Genomic DNA, 24,446 nt, shown 5'->3' on the forward strand with positions numbered 1-24,446 from the left:
CAAACAAGGGCCAGGATGAGGGTGGGTATGAGGGAGGCCAGGCATGGCGCACACCCTGCTGTGGCCAGGTCATTGCCCAGCCTGAGTTGCCTGCCTGCCCATCCCCGTGGGAAGGAGAGATTGATAGTGCTGAAGGCAGTTTCCCAAGGAGCATGGTTCCCCTTTGGTTCCCGAAGACGGGCGGGATGCTGCTTGCCTACTGGGGTCCTTGGCACTAAGCACTTTCCATGTAAGCTCTATTTTCCTGTTTTTCCCTTTATACCAGACAGCATTTTACAGATGAGGAAAATGAAGGGCAAAATAAGTTACCCAAGGTCACACAATGCCGAAACTGATCTTTGAGCCCGAGTTTTTGTCCTCTTTGGCCTCCAATGTATGAATTCTTGCATTATTGACCTCGATTAAAGTTGAGCCTGTTAGGAACCTTACCAAAGGCCCTGTGCTGTCTATCGGTCGCCCTCTATTAACAAGTGACTCCCGGTAGCTCGCTTCAACACTCCCTTCCTGGATCTTGTTCTTGTTGGCAGATGCCTTTCAGGAGTCCAGAGAAGAAGAAGCCCTTGCCCACTTTTGGAATTAGCCTCTTGTTTCAAAGCAGTGAGAGATTGGTATGTATTTCCAAATTAAAGTATGGACACTGCAAGTGTTAAGTGGCAGGTGAGCTGCACTTTAAATTGGCCACATTAATTCTGGCAGTGGAAGCGGAGCCCCCCTGGGATCATCCTTATCATCGTCAGCATCGCTCTGGCAAGCTTTAGAAGGATTCTGTAGCAGTAGGCAACTTGCAAAATTGAAAGGTGAAAACACACCTCTAAGTGTTTCATGTGTGTTCAAGGTCAGAGGGAGGTCACTGCAGTCCTCAGGAAAGGCAGGATGCAGGTGGGAGTCACTTGATTTGGGTTGTGATGGAGTTACAAATGGATTTACACACTGGTTGATGTGTTTCAGAACAAGGTATTGAATAACCCAGGTCCCCTGCCCTGGTTTCTGAGAGAGGCTTCCAGTGGAACCAAGGCAGTAACACTCTTGTACGGTGTGTGCTGATCTTATGGGTTTGGGGAGGGGATTAGTGTGTCATTTGGGGACTGACAGAGATGGCAGTCCTGTGTAAACTGCCCTGTTGGTGCTGTTTCCAGTCCCTCTTGAGATGTTTATTTGAAATGATCCTAGAGGTTGGCTTGACCTGCAGGTGTGTATGCTCATATGCATATACATTTAGATGCTGTTAACAGAAATGGGAAAAGAGGAAATGACACAAATGCTCTCGTATAAGAAAGTAATTATTAAACACATGGTGGTTGGTCGTCATGGGCTGGGCCTTGTGCTCAGTATTTTACCTCCTGTTCTCCATGGACCTCCAAACCCAGGTGTTTCTTTACTTGGGGGCTTATTTTAAGGAGGAGGAATTGAAGCTTAGCATGGTTGAGTGACCTGCCCAGGGTCATTCCTTGCCTGACCTCCCCCACCTGTCATCCTGTCTGCTAGATGGGATGCTTGTTAGGGACGTGTCCTTCTTGTCCCTCCTTGGCAGCCCACACCCTTGCCCAGATCGTGGCTCCTAGGAAGAATGCAGTCTCTGCTGATATAACTGAACTGAAATATCAGCATGAGCTTTTGTTGAGCTGGTGTTTGGTTTGTGGAGATGTGTGTATTTGTATCCTTCTGGAAGGAAGACCAAAGATCTTTTCATATTTTCAGAGGGGTCTATGAGCCTGTTTAGCTCCTGGATTAGAGTCCCCATCTGGCCGCAGAGACTCAGCATATTCTCTCTTGGGGTAGTAAGCAGTTGTGAACATGATAATTTCAAAGGAAGCAGAGCCTTCCTTCCCTTGTGTGTGGGAGGGCAGCGTGAGGTAGCAGTTTGCAGTCAGCTGTCTCCAGCCTCTTCTGCTGGGCCACTTGCTGACTGTGCATCACTGCACGAGTCACTTCACTTGTCTAGGCCTCGGACTTTGCCTTTGAGATGGAGACAGCCTTGGGGGTTGTGAGAACTGGGGTCAGGTGTAAAGTGTTCAGTGCAATGGCTGGTATGTAGTTAATGCTCAATAAATAGTAGTGGCTGTTGCTTTTGGTGTTATTATTATGAAAAATAACATGAAAAATAGCATGAAAAAGTGTTGATGAGCCAATGTTAAGTAAAGAAAATTGATCACAAAATTAGATATGCACAAGAATTATGACTAAGAAATGTGTGTGAATCAACAGGTGGGATGTGAGAAGATAGAATGACTGTTCTGTGGATAAAGACAAACTTACTTAGCTTTCCCTAAAGCCTTAAGTCTCTTCCTATTCTCAGATCTATGGCAGTCTCTCCTGGGGAGCTAGGAATGAGAACAATTAGTTATATACAGATGTTCAAAGCAGTATATAGTGAAAACTGGCAATATATCATGTTCCCAGCAGTAGAGAAATAAATTATATTTAACTGGAAAACCATCAAAAATCATGTTTTCAAAGGTCTTTGAATATTACAGGAAAAATGTTTATGATCTAGATAAGAAATAAACCAGGATACAAAACTATATATATATGTATGTGTATATATATATATATATATATGTACATCACACACACACACTCACTATGATGGCATATGAAATTCTGATGACTGTCTAACAAACCACACGCTTCGAGGCCTAAAGCCACGTGAACTAATTTTCTCACAGTTAGGGAGGGCAGAAGTCCACAGTCAGTCACGCTAGGCTAAAGTTACGACAATGATGGCAGGGCTGCTTCTTTCTGGAAGCCCTAGAGCAGAATCTCTTCTTGCCTCCTCTGACTTCTGGTGGCTTCTGGGATTCCTTGGCTGTGGCCCCATCATCCCCCTCTTGGCCTCCTCGGCCGTGTTGCCTTGTCCTCTTATACCTCAGATCCCCCTCTGCCTCCCTCTTTTAAAGACTGGAGATTACAGTGGGTCCACAGTGACTACCCAGCATAACCTCCCTTTCTCAAGACCCTCAATTTAATCACCTCCACAAAGTCCCTTTTGCCATGTAAGTTAACATTGACAGGTTCCAGGGATTAGGATGTGATTATATTTGGGGGCCATGATTCAGCCTATTGCAGATGTCAGTTTTGTATAAAACAGAAAAGTACAGGAGAAAAGACTGGAAGGAATACTTGACAATGTATTTTCATTTTCTAGGGACAGTGGTCATCCCTAGATGGTAGATTGGGGGGTCATTGTTATGTTTGGCATACTCTCTGGTGTCTTCCTTTTCTGTGTTAAGGAAGTAACTCTTAAAATCCTCAAAACTAAAGAAAAAAAAAATCCTCAAAACTGCCCAGAGACCATTACCCCAGTGCGTTGTCCGTCTCTGTTGGTGAGCCACAGCCTGTCCACTGTCTCCGCAGAGCCGGTGTTCTGGTTCTACGTGAAGGAGGTCCTCAACAAGCACGAATTGCAGCGCTTCTGCTCCCTGCGCCACATCACCTCCGACGTGGGCCGTGGCTGGGCCTGGCTGTGCTGCGCCCTCAACAAACAATCGCTGGAGCGCTACCTGCACATGCTCCTGGCCGACCGCGGCAGGCTCAGGTACCCGATGTGGGGCTGGGAGGGCGTGTAGCCAAGGGGTTAGAGTCGTGCAACTTGCAGTCAGCCTGCCTAGGTTTGCATCCTAGTCCCTCCCTGTGGGGCAAGTGGGTTCCCCTTCAAGAGCCCCAGTCGTTCAGCTGTGCTATGAGGCATTTGCTGGGAGGGTAACTGGAACTGCCTGTAAAGGGTTCAGCATGGCTCCTGTGTGTAGCGAGCATGCTTGACGCTGTTACTGGTAAAGCCACAGGTGTGCAGAAGTTGGCTGTCTTAGGACACAGTGAGCTTTTAGTTTGGGCTTCTTTCAGATTCAGAGCTTCTTTCTCTTTAGATGTGGGGTATTTAGGACTCGGTTTCATATTTGGTCTTTCCATGTGTGCTGGGTTCTTTACAACTTCTGGATTTTTGAAGTTACTCCATCCCAAACTGACTGAAAAAAATATAGAAGTTTTATGTTGGGGAGAGAAGTCATTTGTCATTTCAGAAGAATGAATTCTATTATGTTTTCTTTTTTTCTTGCTCATAAACAAAAAGTTCACTCTGTCACTTAGTATAGGGCAGGCCACGCTGCCATAACAAACATCACGAAACTCCCAGTGGCTGAGATAGCCACATGCATTTCCTCTCCCTGCTGCAAGTCTGTCATGGCTGTGTAGGGGTTTCTCATCTCAGGGACCCAGGCTGACTGGAGGCTCAGTTTCTGTAAATGCTTTCACAATTGCCAAGGCAGGAATAGGGAATGTGGTTGAACAAAGCGCTGACTTTTTAAGCTTTTGCCTGCAGGGTTACTTCACTTTCACTCACATTTAATTGGCAGCAAGTCACATGGCCAAAGGCACGCTCAGCTTTGGGGAGTATGGCTGCCCCCAGCGATGTGGCTGAAGCACTGAATATGCATCAACCATAGTGCGGCCGGCCACATTCCCGTCAGAAATGCCTGACTATTCTCTTTTTTCCTGTATTCATGATGTTTATGATATCTCTGTCTTTGTCTCTGTCTCTGTTATTTTCCTTCTGAGAATGGTGGACAAGACATGTCATTTTGTGTCACCAGAGGGACAGTACTCGACCCTGTCCTGGTCCCTTGAGTAACTTCCGCATCAGCAGTGCCCAGATCCTCAACTTTGAAATTTCATATAATTAAGTAATCTGGTGCTTCATTAGTGCCATGGTGCATTCCTGTGATGTCATATGTTGCTGTGTGTTTCCTGCTCAAGTTTCCTCTTGTGTTTCTTCTGCTGCTTGTGGTCATCCAGGAATGATACCAGTCACTCATTAGGCATTCTGGAAGGGCACACTAAGGCTCTTACAAATACCCTCGAAGTTCTCCCGCGGATGTTGCCTGTGGCTCCTCGTCCAGTTGTGTGCCCAGATTGTGGGTCTGAAATGGGATGGATGGGGGCCAGGATGACTGGCACTGGCTGTACTTGTGTGCTGCTTGGGGTCTGAGGCGGGAGGCTGTGAATGTCTGTGTGTAAGCATTAACCAGCTTTAGTTATGGAGAACATTCTCACGTTTCTTAACAATAAATTTTCTTGAAGCTCTTCCCAGCAGATCATTTGCAAGTAGTTCAAAGTTGTACACTCACTCTCAAGGCAGCCTTTAACTATGAACAATTGAAGTGAATCCAGCTGTTAAGGATCACACTTGATCTTACCTGAATCACTAGCTACTTACCCAACTCAGTGTGGGAAAACCAGATTAATTGACATGCATGAAAACTGGCTCAGATTTTTAAAGAATTACAATTTTGGAAATCAGAGGTATGGTTGCAAAGTGTAGTTTGGGCTTCCACTGATATTCTGCTGGGTGACTATTGAAAGTGACGCATCTCTGTTCTCTTTTTGTTAGTTGTATTCAGTCACCAGAGCAGCTAACGTGTCCAGTTGCTGCTGAGTTGCAGGTCACTCATCCCTGACGGTGCTTTAGTGAAACTGAGCTTTCACTCCATTAACTTAGAGTTCTCGGGCCTGGCAGGGAAGGAAGTCAGGGGTTGAGGGTATTTGCTTGATATTACTTAGCAGGGGGTTGGAAAGAGAGCTGGGGAATTGCACTGGGAGACCTGCTTTGAGCCCCGGCTGTACCATTTATTGCCAGATGACCTTGGACAGACCCTGTAGGCCTCTCTGAGCACCCCCACCCACCTCACACATACACACTGCCATTTGGATTTGTGGGGTTCTTTTTAGCTTCACAGGCCTTGTGAGGGATGACTTGGACTTTTGGGTCTGCAGCCCAAGCAGATGTTACATACTGGTGCCCTGGCTGATGGAGCCATGGAACTCTAATTTCGTTCTGAAATTGTCTCTCCTTGTGTTAGCCCAGTGAGGGGTCTTTCCATCTCATGGAGACACTGCTTGAGTGCAAGTCACCCCTCTGTTTGTCCCCTTCTCCTTTGCTGCTTCAGAACTATCATGTTTACATCTCATGCCTATTTCAGCACTCTGAAGCTCGGGGGACCCTAGAGATCTCAGGGGACCAGTGAGGAAGTCGTAGGATATGTGTTCAACCCTTTGTTTATAAAGGAAGCTTCAGTCCAGCAGCCACCTCATATACCCACTCTGGGATGACCAGGCATGCATTTTCCAGGGAGCCATCTAATGGGATTGTCTGGCTAATGGATGCAGAGAACCACTATTCAGAGCTTTTTCCCTTTCTCTTTCAATTTGCAGCACTTTTTAGGAAGACTGGTCTTTTGTGATGGATGAAGAAAGATCTAGCATGCTTCCTACCATGGCAGCTGGTAAGCCTGGCCAAGGCAAGGGGTGATGGGCCCTGTGAGGCTTGGTGAGCAGAGGCTGCCTGGGAGTGAATTTATAACTCCAAGGGATGCTGTGGTTTTCCCCATCCCTGACCAACTTCATGAGTCACTTGCCACTGTCCTTCCTTTAGCGTACTGAGCATTGAGTCCATTTCTCTAGAATTGATAGTCTGGCAGGGAGAGCATGGGATCGAGGGGGTTTGGGCTGTGGCTTTGCAAGTGTAATATAAAGATCTGGGGAATTGGAGGTGGGAGACCTGCCTTTGAAGCCTGGCTCTATCCCTTACTGGCTGGTGCAGACCCATCACCTTTGTTACCTTTACTTTCCTCCTGTGCACGGGGAAGGTGGGGATCCGGTAGCATAGCAGTCCCTGTAATGGGGCCGTGTGATATGGAGTCATGTACGTAATTTGCCAATGTGGAGACCCTGGACTGATGTCAGCTGGTGAATTGTTAAATTGCCTTATCAAAGGATGAACCCGACACAAGTGGGTAACCTGCTTCTTTTTTCCAAATCCTTTGTTGCCTCCTCTTTTTTTGTTCTCCTGAAAGTTTTTGCCAAGTCCCAAACATTGAAAGTTATGTTAGTTTTGTCCACTGAAGAGGAAAAGTCAGGGGGTGACCATGATTCCTTCTGTGGGCTATGGGATACCAGTTCAAGTTTTTATGTAAAGTAATAATAATGATAGTAATAATGATATTGGCACACAGTTTTTGATTGCCTCTGAGCCGAGTGTTTTTTGTGGGTGATGATCCTTAATAGTTACCCTGTGAAAGAGATATCGTTGTCTCCATTTCACAGGTAAGGAAACGAAAGCTCAGGGAGGTTATGAATGGCTTGACCAAGGCCTCATAGCTAGTAAGTGGCAGTGCTGGGATTCACCCCAGGCAGTCTGACTCCCAAACTTACGACTTATCCTCCCCTTGGTTGACTTATTTGCATTTGTCTTCCTGACAGAAAGGGAGAGAATTTGGAAAGATTCAACATCTGTGGTGGCTGGTGTCTTCTGACCCCGATTTTGCAGGAGGTCTTTATTAACATTTAAGATCAGCGTGTACTGTACCAACTGCAGCTTGTTTATCGTGTTGGGGTCACAACTGGGTTTTCAACAGCAGACACTCCAGACTTTCCTCTTTTCCTGGCAGGTTTGAACTCTATACTCTTTGCGATTAACATTGACAACAAGGACTTAAATGGTCAGAGTAAGTTTGCTCCTACTGTCTCAGACCTCCTGAAAGAGTCAACGCAGAATGTGACCTCCTTGCTGAAGGAATCCACGCAAGGAGTGAGCAGCCTTTTTAGGGAGATCACGGCCTCCTCTGCAGTCTCTAGCCTCATCAGACCTGAGCAGGAGACCGACCCTCTGCCTGTTGTGTCCAAGCATGTGACTGCCGGTAAGTGAGAAGGGGTGTGTGAGGCAGAGCAGAGGGGGTTGGGTGAAAAGATGACAGACTGGGGCGAGGTGGGCACGACTCGCATCTGAAAGTGCCGAGGGGAATGAAATCTGATGCACCTGTCTGTCCAGGTCATGTTTGTGTTTATTCGTCTTGCCTTTAATTTGTTTGGAAGGGACCTGAGAGCCTTCCAGAAATGTGGTGATGATAAGGTAGGAGAGCAAACAGCTCAAATGAACAAAGTAAAGGTCGGGGTGGGGTAGTCACATGAAGCCAGGTGAGGCTGCTCTTCATTTATTCCCATCCATTCTTCTGTTGTTCATTTATTGCATGCTGAGTAAGACAATTACTAGCATTTAGCCTACAGTTTCCTTTGGGATGGGTGGGGGTAGACATTTAATGACAAATTATACAAATAATTTGTTATCCTTCTGGCAAATGGGATGGAAGCCAAACGTAGGGAGCTATGGGAAATGCATGCTGTTAAGGGATGACATTTCAATGGAGGCTACAGGGAAGGGAGCAGTTGAGCAGCTTTGACTCTAGGCCACCAGGAGGCAAGAGAAAGTTGATTCCACTAAGATTAATTTTGAGAGAAGTTTATAATACCCATGAGCCTTCGGAGACACCCAGAATGTTCTTGCAGCAAAATTGGAAATTTGGGGTTAAGTTCTTAGTCCTAGTATTCTCAAGTCCCTTGAGCAAGGCAGTAATCATGGTCATCTCTCTGGAATTATTGATGGTGAAAATGCAGAATCTCATGCAGTGTTTGGTATATACTGGCTTTATCTGTCTTGCCTTCTTCTCCAGCAGAGACCCCATGAGAACGACCTAAGACTGAGGACTGTTGTGGACTTTGCATGGCAGAAACCCTGAAACTTGTATACCCAAAGATGTGTTCTTTCCATCCATTCTGGGGACTCTGCTTTGTTTGGGAACATTGCCTCAGGGTGTGATACTTGGGGAGCATCACCACATCACACCTTGGTTTAGATGGAATGGAGTCTTTTGAATCAGCTCACAGTATCTCACACCCATATTTGATGATTAACATGGGTGAATAAACTGGCTCATCTAAGTTCTGGTTACCACAGCAATCTTGATTTCAGTTTTAGTTAGCCTTTGCTGTGTAACAAAGAGCTCCAGAAGGTAGTGGCTTAAAACAACTGCAATTCAATATTTTTTAATGAGTTGGCAGGATGGTTCTTCTGTTGGTTTCACTTGGCTCCCTTCTGGGGCTGCATTGAGCTGGTGGCCAAGCTGGAAGGTCTGTGATGGCCCCACTCAAGTCTCTGGAATTAGTGTTCACTGTTGGCTGGGGTGGCTGTATATGGCCTCTCATCCTCAATAAACTAGGCTAGCTTCCTTCCATGGTAGTTGCAGGGTAGCATTCCAAGAGGGCACAACACGTCTCGATGCCTAGGCTGTAGAACTGTCACGCTGCATTATGTCTGCCACGTTCTGTTGGTAAAAGCAGAACACTAAGCCAGCTCACATTCAAGGGGGTAGAGAAATAGACAGCATCTGTGAGGGAGGAGCAGGAAGGTCCCATTGTCAGGGGCATTGGGTAGAAATAGGAGGAATTGTAGCCATTGAACAATTGATTTCCACCCTCAAACTGGTTTTCTTGGTCTCATCTGCCAGCCATGAGAGTATTTTCAAAGTGAACAATGAAAATCATTTCTGTAATGGTAGCATCCTTTGAATCAAAGTTTTAGAAGTATTGCTTAGAAGGAACAATTTTAATGTATTTTATTTAAATCGTATTTGTGTAAATCAGAACATCCATTTTGTTCCACCTCAAAGATTACAAAAAAATATGAATTTACCTTAAATTAATTTTTTCAGTAGAATAACAGAGGACTTTCCACAATCTAGAGACAAAAATGGTTTGATCCTGTCTTTATCTTGCCTACTTTTTCTTATGTCTTATCCTTTCTTTTGCCAGATGCCAGATGTAAAAAGGAGCGGACGAAGAAAAAGAAGGTGACCAACATCTCATCTGATGACGAGGAAGATGAGCAGAACTCTGGGGAGGTTTTCAAAGATTCCTGGGGCAGGGGAGAGCTCGGAGGAGAACTCTGACCGCTCCTCGGTCAATGTCATGTCAGCCTTTGAAAGCCCCTTTGGGCCAAATTCCAACGGAAGTCAGAGCAGCAACTCATGGAAAATTGATTCTGTGTCTCTGAACGGGGAGTTTGGGTACCAGAAGCTCGATGTGAAAAGCGTCGATGACGAGGACGTGGACGAAAACGAGGACGATGTGTACAGGCACATGTCGGGCAGGAAGTGTGCGGGCCACTCGGAGTCCCCTGAGGAGTACGTTGCACTGGCACTTTTAGCAGAGGGGGTGGTACATTCATTAACTCATTGCTCTCTCTTTCTGCACTATTGGGTGAAATAAGGCCGCAAGTTTTTTTGTGCTTAGGGCACCATTCATTTTTCAGATCTCCATTTAGGAGGAAGGAGTGTGCACTTGCTCTTCTCCTGATCTGGGGAAGGGTAGTGTATTTGAAGGCACTTCCCCCAAAGTTGGTGTCAAGAAGCATGCCTTGAAATTCTTGCTTTATACATACATCGTTTGTTTCCGTTGTTTGGGTTTTCCTCACATCTCTAACTTTCCACTACCCAGGGGAGCTCAGGAGAAAGGCAGGGTTATACTAGAGAATAGTTGTGGGCTGGTAACTTCTCTGTTTATCTATAAGGGTGTGAACCGCGCTCATTCACTGTGCCTGCTGCTTTAGCACTGGGCATGCAGTAGGTTTATACCTGCGGGAGGGGCTGGATGCACAGGAAGGCACAAAGCAGGAAAGGATAGTTAAGAGCTTGGATCTTGGAATCAAGACAAGCTGGGTTCTCATTTACTTGCTACGTGGCTTAGGCTGGCCAAAGTGGGCTAAGTTACTCCACCTGCTGAGCTTCAGGCCTCATCAGAGACCTGGGAGGGAAACAGCACCTGCTTTGTGGAGTTGTCAAGTTGACGGGCTACTTCCTGTGTCTGGGGCCTTTGGCACTGGGCCTGGTATGTTGAGGAAGGTGACACAGGTCAGCTGCTGTTATGCTGCTCTTGTGAGATTTCCTGTGCTTGGTTTTATCTTCATGCCAGATAAGCTAGTTACCTCTTCATATAGGCTTTACAGTGAACAGTGCCACCCTAATCATGGCCGACTTCCAGAGTGTGAAGTGAAGATGCTGAGACCCCCTGGTCTCGTCAAGGGGGACAGCATGTCTCCAGCCCTCAGCTTTTCATCTTCATGTTTTAGTATGATTTTTTTTCCTTCTCATGAGACTATGCCTGCTTTTGTTTTTCATTTTTACTTATGTCCTCATTCACATGGATACCTACATTATTGATCATCCGTGATATGCCAGGCGTGGCAAGCTACTTGCTAACTTTATCGTAATTATTAGAGCTGCCCTGGGAGGTTAGTGGGAGTCACTTCCACTTGATGGATGAAAGGACAGGATTCTGTAGAGAGCTCAGATTGGTTAGAGCAATTCCAAAAGCTGGGATTAAGGGTAAATTATGTTGTGCTCCAAAGCTTATACTGTCAAATATTTTCCATGATTTTACATAATTGTGAATATCGATTAGTTGACATTCAGTCAGTTCAGTATGTCATGATTTCCTAAAGGTTCCCCCGTTGTTGAGTGTTTAAATTGTTGGCTTTTTTGTTTTGATTTTTGCTTTTTTATTTTCAGCCATTTGGAAATGAGTCGTTTCATGCACAAGTTTTTTTCCTACTCCTGAAGTGTTTGTTAGGGCAGTGTCCCAAAGCATTGCTTGAGCTCATGGGGTATGAATGTTTTATACCTGAGATCCAGGTCTTGTCACCTGCTGTGTTAGTCAGGTTCTCAGGGAAACAGATCCAGTAGGATATGTGTGTATGTCTGCACAGGTGCAGTACGTCCCCTTATACATGGTTTCAGTTACCCACAGTCATTGACAGTCCCGAAGAAGATGATCGTCTTCTTGACGTTTTTTCAGGTCAGTAGTAGCCTAACACTACGTCATAGTGCCTATGTCACTTCATTTCATCACATAGGCATCTTATTATCTCACATTATCATCAGAACAGTGAGTACAGTACAATAAGATGTTTTGAGAAAAGGAGAGACCACAGTCAAATTTTATTATACTACATTGTTATAACTTTGCTATTTTATTACTAAAATTAGTGATTTTTTTACCGTGCCTGATTTATAAATTAAACTTTGTCATAGCCATATATGTCTAGGAAAAAAATATGGCTTGGATAGTGTTCCATTCTCTGCTGTTTTAGGCATCCAGTGGGAATCTTGGAATGATCCCTCTGGAAAAGCATGGAACTGCTGTATACATGTATGTACCTGCCTCCCTCCCTCCCTACTTCTCTCTATCTAGAGATACTTATTTTAAGGAATTGGCTCATGTGATTGTTGAAGCTTGACAAATCAAAATCTGCAGGTTAGGCTGGCAGGCTGGAGCCTAGGGAGGAGTTGTAGTTTGAGTCCAAGAGCAGTCCGATGGCAGGGTTTCTTCTCCTCTGAGGGATCTCGGGCTTTTTCTATCGAGACCTTCAACTGCTTGGGTGAAGCCCACCCAAAATATGGAGGGTGATCTGCTTTACTCACAATCTACTGATTTAAAATGTTAATCCCATCTAAAAAATACCTTCACAGAAATATCTAGAATAACTTTTAATCAAATACCTGGGTACTGTGGCCTGGCCAACTTGACACATAAAATTAACCATCACTGTTACATTTTGCTCTTAATCTGGTGACAGCTATTAAACCTTAGGAACACTTCCATCTATAGCAGGCCCTCCAAAATAGACTGTAGAGATTGTTGGAGGTAAATTCTCTCCAACAAGTTTCATACCTTTGTGGTCTGAACCACAGATGATGCTTATCTGGAAATTGTTTAATCCCGCCTTTCAAATTTAAATGATAATCTTGCTGGATAAAGTAATCTTGGTTCCAGACCCTTCTGCTTCATTGCATTAAATGCATCATGCCACTCCTTTCTTGCCTGTAAGGTTTCTGCTGAGAAGTCTGATGTTAGCCTGTTGGGCTTTCCTTTGTATGTGATCTTATTTCTCTCTCTGGCTGCTTTTAATAGTCTGTCCTTATCCTTGATGTTTGCCATTTTAATTACTATGTGTCTTTGTGTTGTCTTCCTTGGGTCCCTTGTGTTGGGAGATCTGTGGATCCCCATGTCCTGAGAGACTATCTCCTTCCCCAGATTGGGGAAGTTTTCAGCAACTACCTCCTCAAAGACACTTTCTATCCCTTTCTCTCTTCTTCTTTTGGTACCCCTATCATGCAAATATTGGTCCATTTGTTTTGGTCACACAGTTCTCTCAATGTTCTTTCATTCTTAGAGATTCTTTTTTCTCTCTGTGCCTCAGATTTTTTGTATTCTCTTCTCTAGTTTCTTTTTCATTTATTGTCTCCTCCACCGTATCCAATCTGCTTTTAATACCTTTCATTGTGCTCTTCAAAGATTGGATATCCGACCAGAATTAATTCCTGAGTTCTTGAATATCTTTCCGTACCTCCATTAGCATGTTAACGTTTTTTATTTTGAACTCCCTTTCAGGAAGATTTATGAGGTCTGTGTTCTCTTTCTCAGGGGTTATATTAATTTTACTCTGAACCAGGTTCCTTTGGCGTTTCTTATTTGTATATGGCGCCCTCTAGTGTCCAGAAGCTCTACTCTCTGGAGCTGCTCAGCCCCTGAAGCCATGTCAGTGGTTGCAGGGGAGCGGTATTGGTGCCTGGAGGGAGGAAAGAGCTGTTTCCTTCTTCATGGCTGCTGTGCCTGTCCCCACTGCCTGAACCAGTGGGCCGACCACCCAGGTGTAAGTCTCTATGCTTTGCATTTGTAGTTGCTGTAGATAGAGCTTCCCTCTGGCTGGCCTAACGCCAGGGTAGGGTTTGCCGGTTTGCGACCCAGATGGGGCTGGCCGGGAGAAAGGCTCAGTAGGCTGCCTATCACAGAGGGCGTCCTTGGAGCTGTGTAGCCAGCCAGGGAGCTGGAGTACGTGGAAATTGTGAAAGCTCCCAGCCTTCTGGCCAGAGTGCACCTGGACAATTTTGTCTACCTGTCCTTTCTCCTGAGCAGTAAGCTCTGTGCAATCCTTGCCCCTTTAGCAGCCTTCCTCTTAGGGCTTCCTTGTTAGGAAGTCTCTCAGACTGCCCACCTTTCTTTGGTCCCAGAGCAGCTAGATATGGATCCCTGCTTTCCACAAGCGGCTGGAATCTCAGTCTCTCCAGGAATTCTGCCTGTCTTAGTTTTCCAATTCCCTAGTTACGAGAGTCTCATGAAAGCACCATGAAATGTAGGTTTGTGCTCCCAGCGCAGATCTCCGCAGCTAGGAATTCAGCAGTCCCAGGCCTTCCACTCCCTCCCTGCTCCGTTTCTCTTCCTCCGGCCGTGAGCTGGGGTTGGGGAGGGGCTCGGGTCCCGCCGGGCCTCAGCTTTGGTACGTCACCCTGTTCTGTGATGTCTGCTGTTTTCTCCAGGTGTGTGCATGCTGGCGCAGTCCTTTCCTGTTGCTTTGTCAGGATCAGTTGTATTAATTATGTTTTCGTATTATATGCGGTTTTAGGAGAAGCCTCTGTCTCACCTCTCACGCCGCCATCTTTAATCCTGACACTACACTTCTATTCCCGGCCCATGTCTCCTTCTGTTTTCAGCTCTGTCACGGCCTGGTTAGTTCCCAAGAGGCAACTTGTGGGAGGCCGGCAGATGCTCGTGGTGATCTGAGCCCTCAGGGGCTGTCCCCCCTGTCACACAGCTGTCTTCTTTCATCTTAGGCCACTGGATGGGCCCACCTGCCTCTCCGAGATACACACCTGGGCTCTGCTGCAGGTGCCCCATGGCGACATTGATGTCCTCTTTCCGGTCAGCGCAGTGGGCTCCTAGGCCCTGCAGGTGGGTGTTTCCTGCTTACTCTTTTCCTCCCATATGAGCTTTGGCTCCAAGAGCCTCAGGAGTGTCTGGGTTACCTGTGCAGGTAGGAGTGGGAGCAGGGAAGCTGGTTGAGATTAGAGATGACAGAGGATCTGGCTTCTCTTCCTGCTGAACCTGGGTGTTGTTAGATGCTCTTGTGAGTGAGTCACCCAGGAGGCCCAATCCTATTTTTTTTTCTCTCCAGTGATTTGTTGAACGTGGTCATTCATGTACAAGATGACCGCAAATGGTGACCATTGTTTTTCCTTCTTAGGAGAAGGGAGGTCACAGAACCCGTAGCTGTGACAGTCTTGGCACTCTCTGCAGCATAGGGCCTGGGGATCAGGGCTTAGCTTGCTTGAAACCTGCCTTTGGATGGGTAAGCATTTCTGTCCCATTCCATGGGATTGAGTATGCTTTGTGTGGTTCCTTACTGTTTTCTTTAGCTAGAGAAGGTCACAGGGGCAGCGAGGTTTGGGGTGGGGAGTGGTGGTGGGGATGTGGATGAGCCCAGCTCGCCCACAAGGGTGCGTGCGAGTGTAGCCTGTATGGTGAATGTCACTGTGGAGTGGGCCGTCGCACTGCACAGCACACTGTCACACAGCACCACCGGCTGAGTGAGGCCTTGGTGCTGACACCTCTTTATGTGGGCACCCTGCTCATCTTCCCAGGGCCAGTTTTAGGAAGCCGTCAGTGATGGGGGCCCACCAACTGCTCAGGAAGATGTTGACATTGTGAACCGGATGATGGACTATTGTTCTTGCTGCTGTGTGGGGAACAGAAACCCACTCAACCCAGCTCAAGCGGAGGGGCAGGGCGGGGACAAGGAGAGGCAGCAGTCTGCGGTGGGGGTCAGGTCAGACCCCCTCTGGCAGTTGCAGGAGCTGGGCTGGGAGACCTCTCAGAGCAGTGAGTATTCCTGGTGGAACCTGAGGCTGATGGGAAGGGTGGCTGAGTGGCGTTATCTAATAGGCTCGTCTCTTTTGGAAGGTGCAGTCGGTGGTGAGAGTGACAGCCAACACTCATCAAACCCTCGAAGTAGGTCTAAGGCTGTAAGGTGGCCCGCGTGCACGCACCCACCCTGACCACAGCCCATGGGGCAGTGGTGGTTATCACTGTGTCCCCTTCCTCCCAGATGTGTGGTCACTGTTCCCCAGGTTAATGTGGGAAGAGATGAGGCACAGTGCAACATGACAGGGTATCTTGTGGGCGCCCGTGGGCTTGGGAGCTGGGAACTTGGAGTGGAGGGGCTCCTCACCTGGCCAGGTCACTCTGAGACCCCACACTCCCTCACGAGGCTGCCTGTACTCGGCTGAGGTGCAGACCTTCGCCGCAGCCACGGCCTTCCATAGCAGCCAGCAGGTGCTGGGTTCCGGCTGACTCTCCCAGAGGCGCCATCTGGTGGGCCCTGCTCGGGTCTGCAGGCCCCTCCTTCCACTCAGGTGGCGGCCTTGGTGCAGACGGCCCAGGACGGGGATGGTTATCTCGTCCCTTCAGTGGCAGTGTGCAAGCCGCGGGATGTCTGAGAAGGGGGCGGGGCTGCAGACAGCACGTGGTCCTGAGGTGTGTTTAGGGCCCCTGACATTCCCAGAGTTTATTCACGGCTTCCAGCTGAATCACCTAGTGTCAACCCCCGACCGAGGGTGTTTTTTTGTTGGCCTGTTCTGTTTCAAGTGGCTCCTTCATTTCTTAACTGGGTTCTTCCAAACTAGTAGTCCCTGGAGGCTGCTGGCTGGCTGCTCCTGGGACATGGCTATTTGTGGTTCACATTGGGGTTAGCCTTACCGAACCCAGCACTGTCTCTCCCTCGCTGGGCTCTCCACTGTCACCAGGGAAAGTGGCCTCTGGCGGGCCTCCAGAGTCATCGCAGGAAGGCGCCCCCGGCAGATTCCCAGGGTCCCATCTGTCTGTCAGCCTCACACACCCAGAAGCCCTATCTTGTCACTGCTGATGGGACTCTCAGTCCCAGCTTATCTTGGTTGTGTGCACCAGAGGTGGTGTGTGTGAGCTGGTCTGCCAGCTTTTCAATTTGCTACAGTAACAAAGCTGCCAGGTGTTTTGGAAGCCTGTGTCAGCCTGAGGGGCAAACCCGCCTGGGTGGGAACATCAGATGGGAAGGCACCGTGTTCTAGGGCCACACGAAGACACTGGAATCCGAGTGAGGGGAATCCGTTACCTGACTGGAGTGCCGTGTTGGGTTGATTCCCTTCTGGCCTGGTGCTCTGTCTCCAGGGGAGGCACGTGTGCCAGGTGGCGCTGGGCTGGCCTGCCTGCCCTGGGCCCTGCCAGCACTCCGCTCCCAGACGCCTTTTGTTTCACTCCATTTCTGACCAGGGTCCCTTTGGCTGACGCCCTCCTGCTTGAGCAGCAGTAGCCTGTTCTCCCCCATCCTGGCCTGGGAGCCATTGGGTGTCTGTACTGATGACTTTGCACACAGAGGACTCGTCCCTTAGGAGGCGCTCCCATCATCTTGGAAGACGTTGGTGCCTCTACTACCACTATCTGTGTGGGTTTTTGGAGAAAGACCGAGAGAGGAGGATAAAGAGGGAGGGGAGCACCTGGTGGGGAAGGATGGGTGGCTTGGGTAGCTAGGTCTTGGCAGGGAGAACGCAGCAGAGAAGGGGTGTCTGAATCTTAGAGGAGGGGGCTCTGCAGTTTAGTGGTCTGTACTTCAGAGCTACATTTTTAGGGCTCGGGGGCCTCACAGAAGGGAGACCCCATTCCAGCATCACACGAGACCTGACAGGCAGGTTGGAGGAAGGGAAACATCAGTTCCTCTGTGCCTGCATTTACTCACAATGAAGCCACACATGTTTACTAGCATCGTTGTGAAGCTGCAAGGGAGGGCAGTCCCCCAAAGTTTCTCTCAGCTGAGAATAACAGGAGGAGGTGAACAAGCACCCGTTTCTACCTACTGCATGTGTGACTGTTCCTGCTTGCCTCTTGGTGGAGGGGCCTGTGCTTAGTGTTGGGTTAGTAAATGCACAGTCAGTTTCTGAAAGCTAGCTTTGGTTCGTCTGTGACCTTGACCCCCTTCTCCTCCAGGCGGGTCTATCATTCGGGGGCTTCTCCTCATCCTGTGGTGGGTCTCTGCAGATTCCCAGGGTCCCATCTGTCTGTCAGCTGGCTGAGGCCGAGGAGCCGCTGCTACAGTGCTGCTCTCATCTGAAGTGGCTGATTGCTCCCCCAGGGTAGTTTTACTGTTTGGACTCTTAGATGCTGTGGTGGTTGCAGGGCGTGCATTGTGTTCCTGCCCCACTGATGTGGCTCACGGGCCACTAGGGCGCACAGTTTACTCCATCCGTGGGCGATCTTGTTGTGCACTAGCACCATGCCAGCTCTGGGGACCCAAAGGCGAATCCCTCCTGGAGTTTTGCATGGGGAAGAACCATCAATAGTTCTCTCTGCTTCAACCCTGTAGCTACCCTGTCCCTTCTTCTTTTAGCAAACAGAGTGGTTTTTTAAGAACTTGAATCAGAGTGCATCATTACCCTTCGTAAACTGTTCCACCCCACTTGGGATAAAACCCGGAACCCTCACTGTGGCCACCCCTGCTCCCGACCACCCCGCAGCCTCACCTCTTCTCATTTCCCTTTGCTTGGTGTCTCCGGCCACACTAGCCTGCATGCAGCTTCTGGAACCGAGTCTGCAGCCCCCTGTCCTGCATCTTCCCCCTCTGCCCATCCTTCAGGTCGTGGCCCAAGGGTCGCTGTCTTACAGAGGCTTCTCTGGCTCCTGGCAGGCAGGCCAGGCCTTGTTGGTCATAAACCTTGTGTATTTCCAGTTTTCCACTGCTCTGACCTTAGTTTGTAATTGTATATTTGTATAATTACTTGCTAATGCCTTTCCCCACTGCTAGTCTTGGAGGTCCATGAAGACAGGACCATGTCTGTTTTGATTCCAGTGTGACCCCGATCCTGGCCAGTGTCAGGCCCACAGTGGTGGCTCAGGAAGCGTTTGCTGGGTGGGTGAGTGGGTGAGGGGACTGATGCAGTAGGTGGGGGTGGGGACATGCAGTGAGTGGACATCTGGCAGATGGAAAAGAGATGTCCAGTTGGAGACACACTGTGGACAAATGAGTGGAGGTGGGAACTCCAGGGACATGTCGATAGAAAAGCACATATCTCAGATCAGCTGAATGAGACTATGGGCTCAGCTCTGCCATGGGGCAGAGCGGGGTTCAAATCCTCACATATTGGCACTGTGGTCTTGGACAAGTCACTTAAACGCATGAGGGCCTACTGCCCATCTGTTAGTTTAAGATAACAGTCGCACCCACCTCAGAGGGGGCCCTGAGGATGAGTGAGGTGGTCTGTCTTTGCGACTGCTCTGTGGCCCCAGTGCCTCAGGCCTGCTTCAGCTTCCTGGGCCATGGTTGTGCATTATCAAGGGAGGCCCACTTGGGCCAAGTGGGTGTAGTGTCTGTGGTGCTGGAGGGTGGTGGCCTCTATGCAGCCATGGGTTTCCGTTGTGTGTGTTGCGTCCCCGTCTTTGCTTCAGGAAGCAGAATCAGGCAGCCTTGTGTGAGTTAGATTAGAGAGGGTGAGACGGAACTGGGGGCACCTCTGCAGCAGACCCCGAGAAGGTACTGAGCCTTCAACTAGGGCAGCCGTGGAAACGGCTTGGGAGCCAGGGTGGGAGATAATTGGGTGGAACTGGGAGGTTATGGATACCACGTAGCTCTGTGATGGCCAGCGGGGTGGTGTGGGCACTCTTCTGACGTCGCAGCTCGGGAGTGGTTACAGGAATGGTTTTGTAGGTGAGGGTCAGTTGGGAGGCCCCAGAGGGTACCCCAGGGGAGCTTTCTACCAGACAGAGATGTGGGAGTAGGACTGAGGCTGAGGCCCTCGGCTGCGGTGAGGGCTTGAGAGGCGTCAGCCGCACAGAGGCTAGCACTGGAGCCAAGCCCTGGGTTTGCCAAGGTGCAGAGGCCATGGGGCTGTGCCTCGGGGGCCTTCGTACTGGAATCAGAGAAAAAGAGGGTGGAGCGGGAGCGAAGAGTATGTTAGGAGGCCAGGAGAGGAGCTCCAGGAGGAGGGCTTGCTTGGCCTGTCGTCTGCCACCCCGGGGAGAGTCCTTTGGAACTATTTAAAAGAGGCAGGAGTGAGTGGATGGAATAGCTTAATGGAGGCAGCCGGGCAGAAGAAAAGGTGAGAAACCTTTCTTCCTAGGGTTCCCTCAGTTCAGCCTTGTAGGAGCTGGGGAGCCTTGGGCAGGACGAAACCAGGTGTTAAACGGGAGGGTGGGGGAGGCCGTGAGGGCTGAGGGCCGCGAGGCGCGTCTTTCGGCTCTGCGTCCCCTGTCCGCGGTGCAGGCCTCGTTCTGTACTGGGCATCGGCGAGCCAGAAGCTTCTCCAGTGAGCCTGTGTCCCGGGGGACACTGGCCTTCATGTCACCGTCCAGACCAAGGGGCATGAAGTTGCACTTTTTCCTGGAAAGAGATGTGAACAGCAGCTAATACATTTGTGGAAGTCTTCAGTGCCTTTTGCCTGTTGTTTCTGGAGATTATTTATGGCCTCACTTATCTTTTCTCACTTATGAATCCTTTCTCAGTTAATGGCACGTAATGCAGGGCAAGTGGCTTTTAGAAAGCAGCAGACCCTCAGTTTGGACGTGAGCCTACTGTCAGCGGCTAGACCATGCCTGCCCCGTTGTGCCCATATCAAGCCACTACAGCAGTAGTTTGTCTAACAGCTGACTTACTATTTCCTGACTCTCAGGTTTGTGCTAAATATGAACTTCATGCAGGAATTCAGGTGGATCGAGATAAAAAAAAAGGTTAAGTGGGGTTATGGGCCCTCCTCTCAGTGACTGATGCCAAATCTGAGATTATGGTTGAAAAAATGCAACAGGCAGCAGATTAAAACCCAGTGTGCAGATGTAGAAACATTTGTAAATCAGTTGCTTTAGCCGATAAGCCAATGTCTGTACTGTGTCTTTGTCTCATGGAGAAAAATGAGATGAAAACAGAAACTTGACTTTTTCTCTGCGATTCCTCTCTGTGCAGAGATGCCCCCCTCGGAAGCCTGGAGAACGGGACAGAGCCGGAGGACCACATTCTCCCAGAGACAGACTCTCGGTGTATGTTAGTATTCAGAAACCAAGTTGCCAGAAACCAAGAATTGAATTGTCCTATTCACAGTTCTGCGTTTTATTCTCTCTTAAGGCTAGGGGGGCACCTGCTGAGATTAAAAGTCAAGGCTTTCCTTCACGTTCGTGTTTGGGGTAGTCTTATATCACATAATGTACAAAGTTGCCAAGGATCTCAGAGCTTGAGAAACAGTGTTGGTCACACTTGACTTACCTACCACTTTACTTTTTACACTTTTGGGCCATCTCTGGGTATCTCCTTTATAATTATTTGCTTGATTTTAATATGTGATAATATTGAACAATTTTAATATTGTGCACTATGTAAGCCGCTTAGATACCATATATTTGTGAAGTGCTTAGTCTGGCATACAGCAGCAAACACTCTGTGGGTTGTTTCTTTTTTCAAATAAAAGTATCTCAAAGGGAAACCAAGTTGCCCCAAGTCATTGTGTATTAGGTGGCAGGGCTGAGACGGACACTCAGGTCTCCCTGATGCCACCACGATCCCTGTTGCTCTTATAAATTTCTCCTCCTTTCTCTTTATGGTTTTAATTTGGTGTCCCAGGGATATGTCACGTTTGCATTTTTAATGAGCCCTAGGGTGGGAGTCACTGCTTACCTTACAGTCCTTTTTGCTGTTTACTTTTGAACATTTGGAAAATGCAACAGTAAATGAAAAAATATTATTCTCAAGCCCCAAGCTCCATTGACGGTCTGGCCCTTTTCTTCCTAGTTGTGTGTGTGTGTAGGAACCATAATATGACCCTACTATTTTCATGAAAGATGTTAAGTATTATTTTTCCATGTTGGAATTTCTTTGTAAACATACAGTCAATCTTCATTGTTTGCAAGTCACCATGAAGACCGAATCATCACTCTTAGGAGAAATACAGGGTTAGTCCCTGTGAACATCTGGTCACATTTTGGTCAACTGATTAACGCCTAACTTTGTTTTTGTCCATTCCTGTTTAAAGACATCTTATTTAACACGTTTTGTTGATTCACTGACATTGAACTCATGGCCCACAGCACTATAACTTAGGCTTTGAGTAAAGGTTACCTAACATACACATTTTCCACATAATGAATATCACAGTCTTCTTGTGCTTAGGAACAGCAGACAGCACCTGACACTATGCTGGGGGGCCATGTCCAAGAGCAGAATCACTAACAGAAAGCACAAGGATGGCACTAAGTAGCCCACCCAAAGGACACGTTCGTTCCCCGTGTGATCGTTAAAGGAGGCAGAACTCATCTTGTTTGATGTCAGGTGGGAGCATGAGCTTCGGTGACTCAGGTTTTTTGCCACCCAGCATATGTTCATGAACGACCAGGGAAGTGCCGTGAGACTTGATCTTGGGTTACAAATAAACCTTATTGAGTAGGTGAATATGCAAATATGGTATCTGCAAATAATGAGGACTGACTGTAACTTCAAAGGGCGGCCTCTGTTCCGTGTAGCAGTGCACCTGAGTAAACTTAGCACCTGCAACTTTTTGAATGGTGAGGTTGTATTTTAAGTTGCTGAGTGTAACTTCCTTCTGCCTGCCTTTTCCCAGTGTGGAAGCCAGTCCTCCAGACCAAGGAAGCCCTCTGAGCAGCCTGTTAACTTCTTCCTCGGTGCCAGAGTCGATGACAATTAGTAAGTACTTGCTGAGCCATCTCTGCCAACACCGGGGTGACTCTTGGGCCTGCACATCATGCCGGTGCCTTTGCGCTTGCTCCCACATGACTGTGAACTTTCCAGAGAGAGGTCGTGTGTGTGCACATCTGGTCATGACCTTGAAGTGTGGTGCTTGGTTGTAAGCTTCCTGAGCTGTGGTTAATGTGTGGTGCTTGGGCCCATGCCTGCACTAAAGGACACACTGCAGAGGTGGAGTGGCCTTGAGATAGACGGGGAGCTTGTGTGGTTCAAGGTTTTGGGGTTTGCCTCCTGTAAGGCTGTTGGCTACAGAATAACTGTTCTATGTGGGTTTCCTTAGTAGCTCTGGAGGAACCATTTTTCTAAGTCAGGGTTTGTTTCTCAAAGATGACTGAAGGTTGCTAAGGATCAGGTTCAAGCTGTTTGCAACCTCACCACTCAGGAAAAGTATTAGAGATATGGCAATTAAGATCAGGTTTGAGTGACTTTATATAAGCAAGAATAAACCTACTGTGGCCTAACGAGATAGAAACTCATCTCTCTGTTCAGAGGTAGACAGGCTGGGGCTGGTACGTGGCTCTGTGATCCTCAGAGACCAGGACTCCTCCTCCCTTGCCTCTTAGTCCAAAGTGGCTATTTCAGCTGCAGCCATCCCATTCTCATCCTAGGTATCAGGAAGGGGGAGGGGGAAAGAGGAGAGACTTCCTCCATTTCCGTAGGTAGGATTCAGGGATCTGAATTTGCATGGAGAAAGAAATTATAACTTTTTTCTCTAGCCTCTGACTGAACTTTAGCATTATCTTCAATTATAAAAGTAACAGCAAACCCTAGAAACCATAGTGGTGTTAGCAGGGGGCCTGTCACTGACGGAAGTCACAGGCACCTGTCACAGACATGAAAAGAATCTCAGAGTCATTTCTGCTCGAAGATAGAGTGGCTTTTTAATGTGATGATAAAGAATCCCATATATTACTACATCACTTTTGTTTTTTTCATTTTGATAATTCTGTTTCAGTATAATCAATTTCCTTTGTAATCTCCTATGTTTTATTTTCTGTGTTTTAAAATACTTTTCCAAGAAGGGGCCCCTGGGCTTCACCAGGCTGCAGAATGGATCCATGGCATAGAAGAGGTGAATTTGGGGACTGCCCTCAGTCCCCAACGCTGTAAGGACCCTTCCTAGAGGGTGCACACAGCATCCAACTTATGTGGCCAATACCAGTCCTGCGGCCTCCCCTGACTGCTAAGGAGGCAGTGTACCCCCACAACCCCTTAAAAATTGGGGTTTTCATTGCTAAGGAAGGAAGAGTAGAGTTTGGGAGACAACCAGTGTCCTGTGATTCAAGGATGAATGAGGAAACGAGTGGGCACTGTGAGGCTGGCAGGGTGGGAATGACGGGCCTCGCTTTGTACAGCGGGAGTGTGTGGCCCAGCACGGTGCTTCCCAGCTGTGAATCCAGCTGTGCGGATATTTATAGGTCACCCGCTTTGGGGGACTCATGGGCTCAGAGAACCCTGAGGGTGCTGGTTTTCAAATTTCAGTTATCTATCACTGTACTATTACTATAATTTTAAAAAATGGTGCACTTAAAAAAATCTGAATTCCTTTATTTAGAAAGGGAACTTTATATGGCTACTGTAAATGGACAGCTACTTTTAGTGGACATAAATAGCAGGTAACTGTGCGATAAAGACAATGGAAAGGAAACAGTGTTTTTCAGTCGGCCTGGATGTTGCCGCCCATCACAGCTTCTGACTGAGACCTGCTCCCATTGTTAGAGAAGAGAGAGAGGGCAAGGGAGAAGCCTTGGGAGGGCTGAGGGTGTTCTGGCGCTAAACTCCCAGTGTTTCCTGGGGGGAAACAGGATTGGAGAGGCGTTGAGGAACGAGGTCCCGAGTCCCTGCTGGACGCCTTGCCCCTTGGCCTCTGCCGAGCCTTCTCTCTGTGCGGGCCACACCTTCATGCAGGGTGATGAGATTTGCTCTTAGGTGTATTGACCCTTAAGAACACCGGTGCAAATTTTGTCTTATTTACATTTATTTGATGAAGAACAATGACCCCGAGCCTGTGGCCATGAATACC

At 48.0% G+C, this 24,446-nt stretch overlaps 1 pseudogene; it reads left to right on the forward strand.

Annotated features, from left to right (window-relative positions):
• The first annotated feature begins 322 nt into the window (after positions 1–322).
• Positions 323–24,446, forward strand: part of LOC130679397 (putative protein SNX29P2) — a 75,743-nt pseudogene continuing 51,619 nt past the window's right edge.

This window comes from Manis pentadactyla, chromosome 10, assembly GCF_030020395.1.
Source record: "Manis pentadactyla isolate mManPen7 chromosome 10, mManPen7.hap1, whole genome shotgun sequence".
Taxonomy (NCBI): domain Eukaryota; kingdom Metazoa; phylum Chordata; class Mammalia; order Pholidota; family Manidae; genus Manis; species Manis pentadactyla.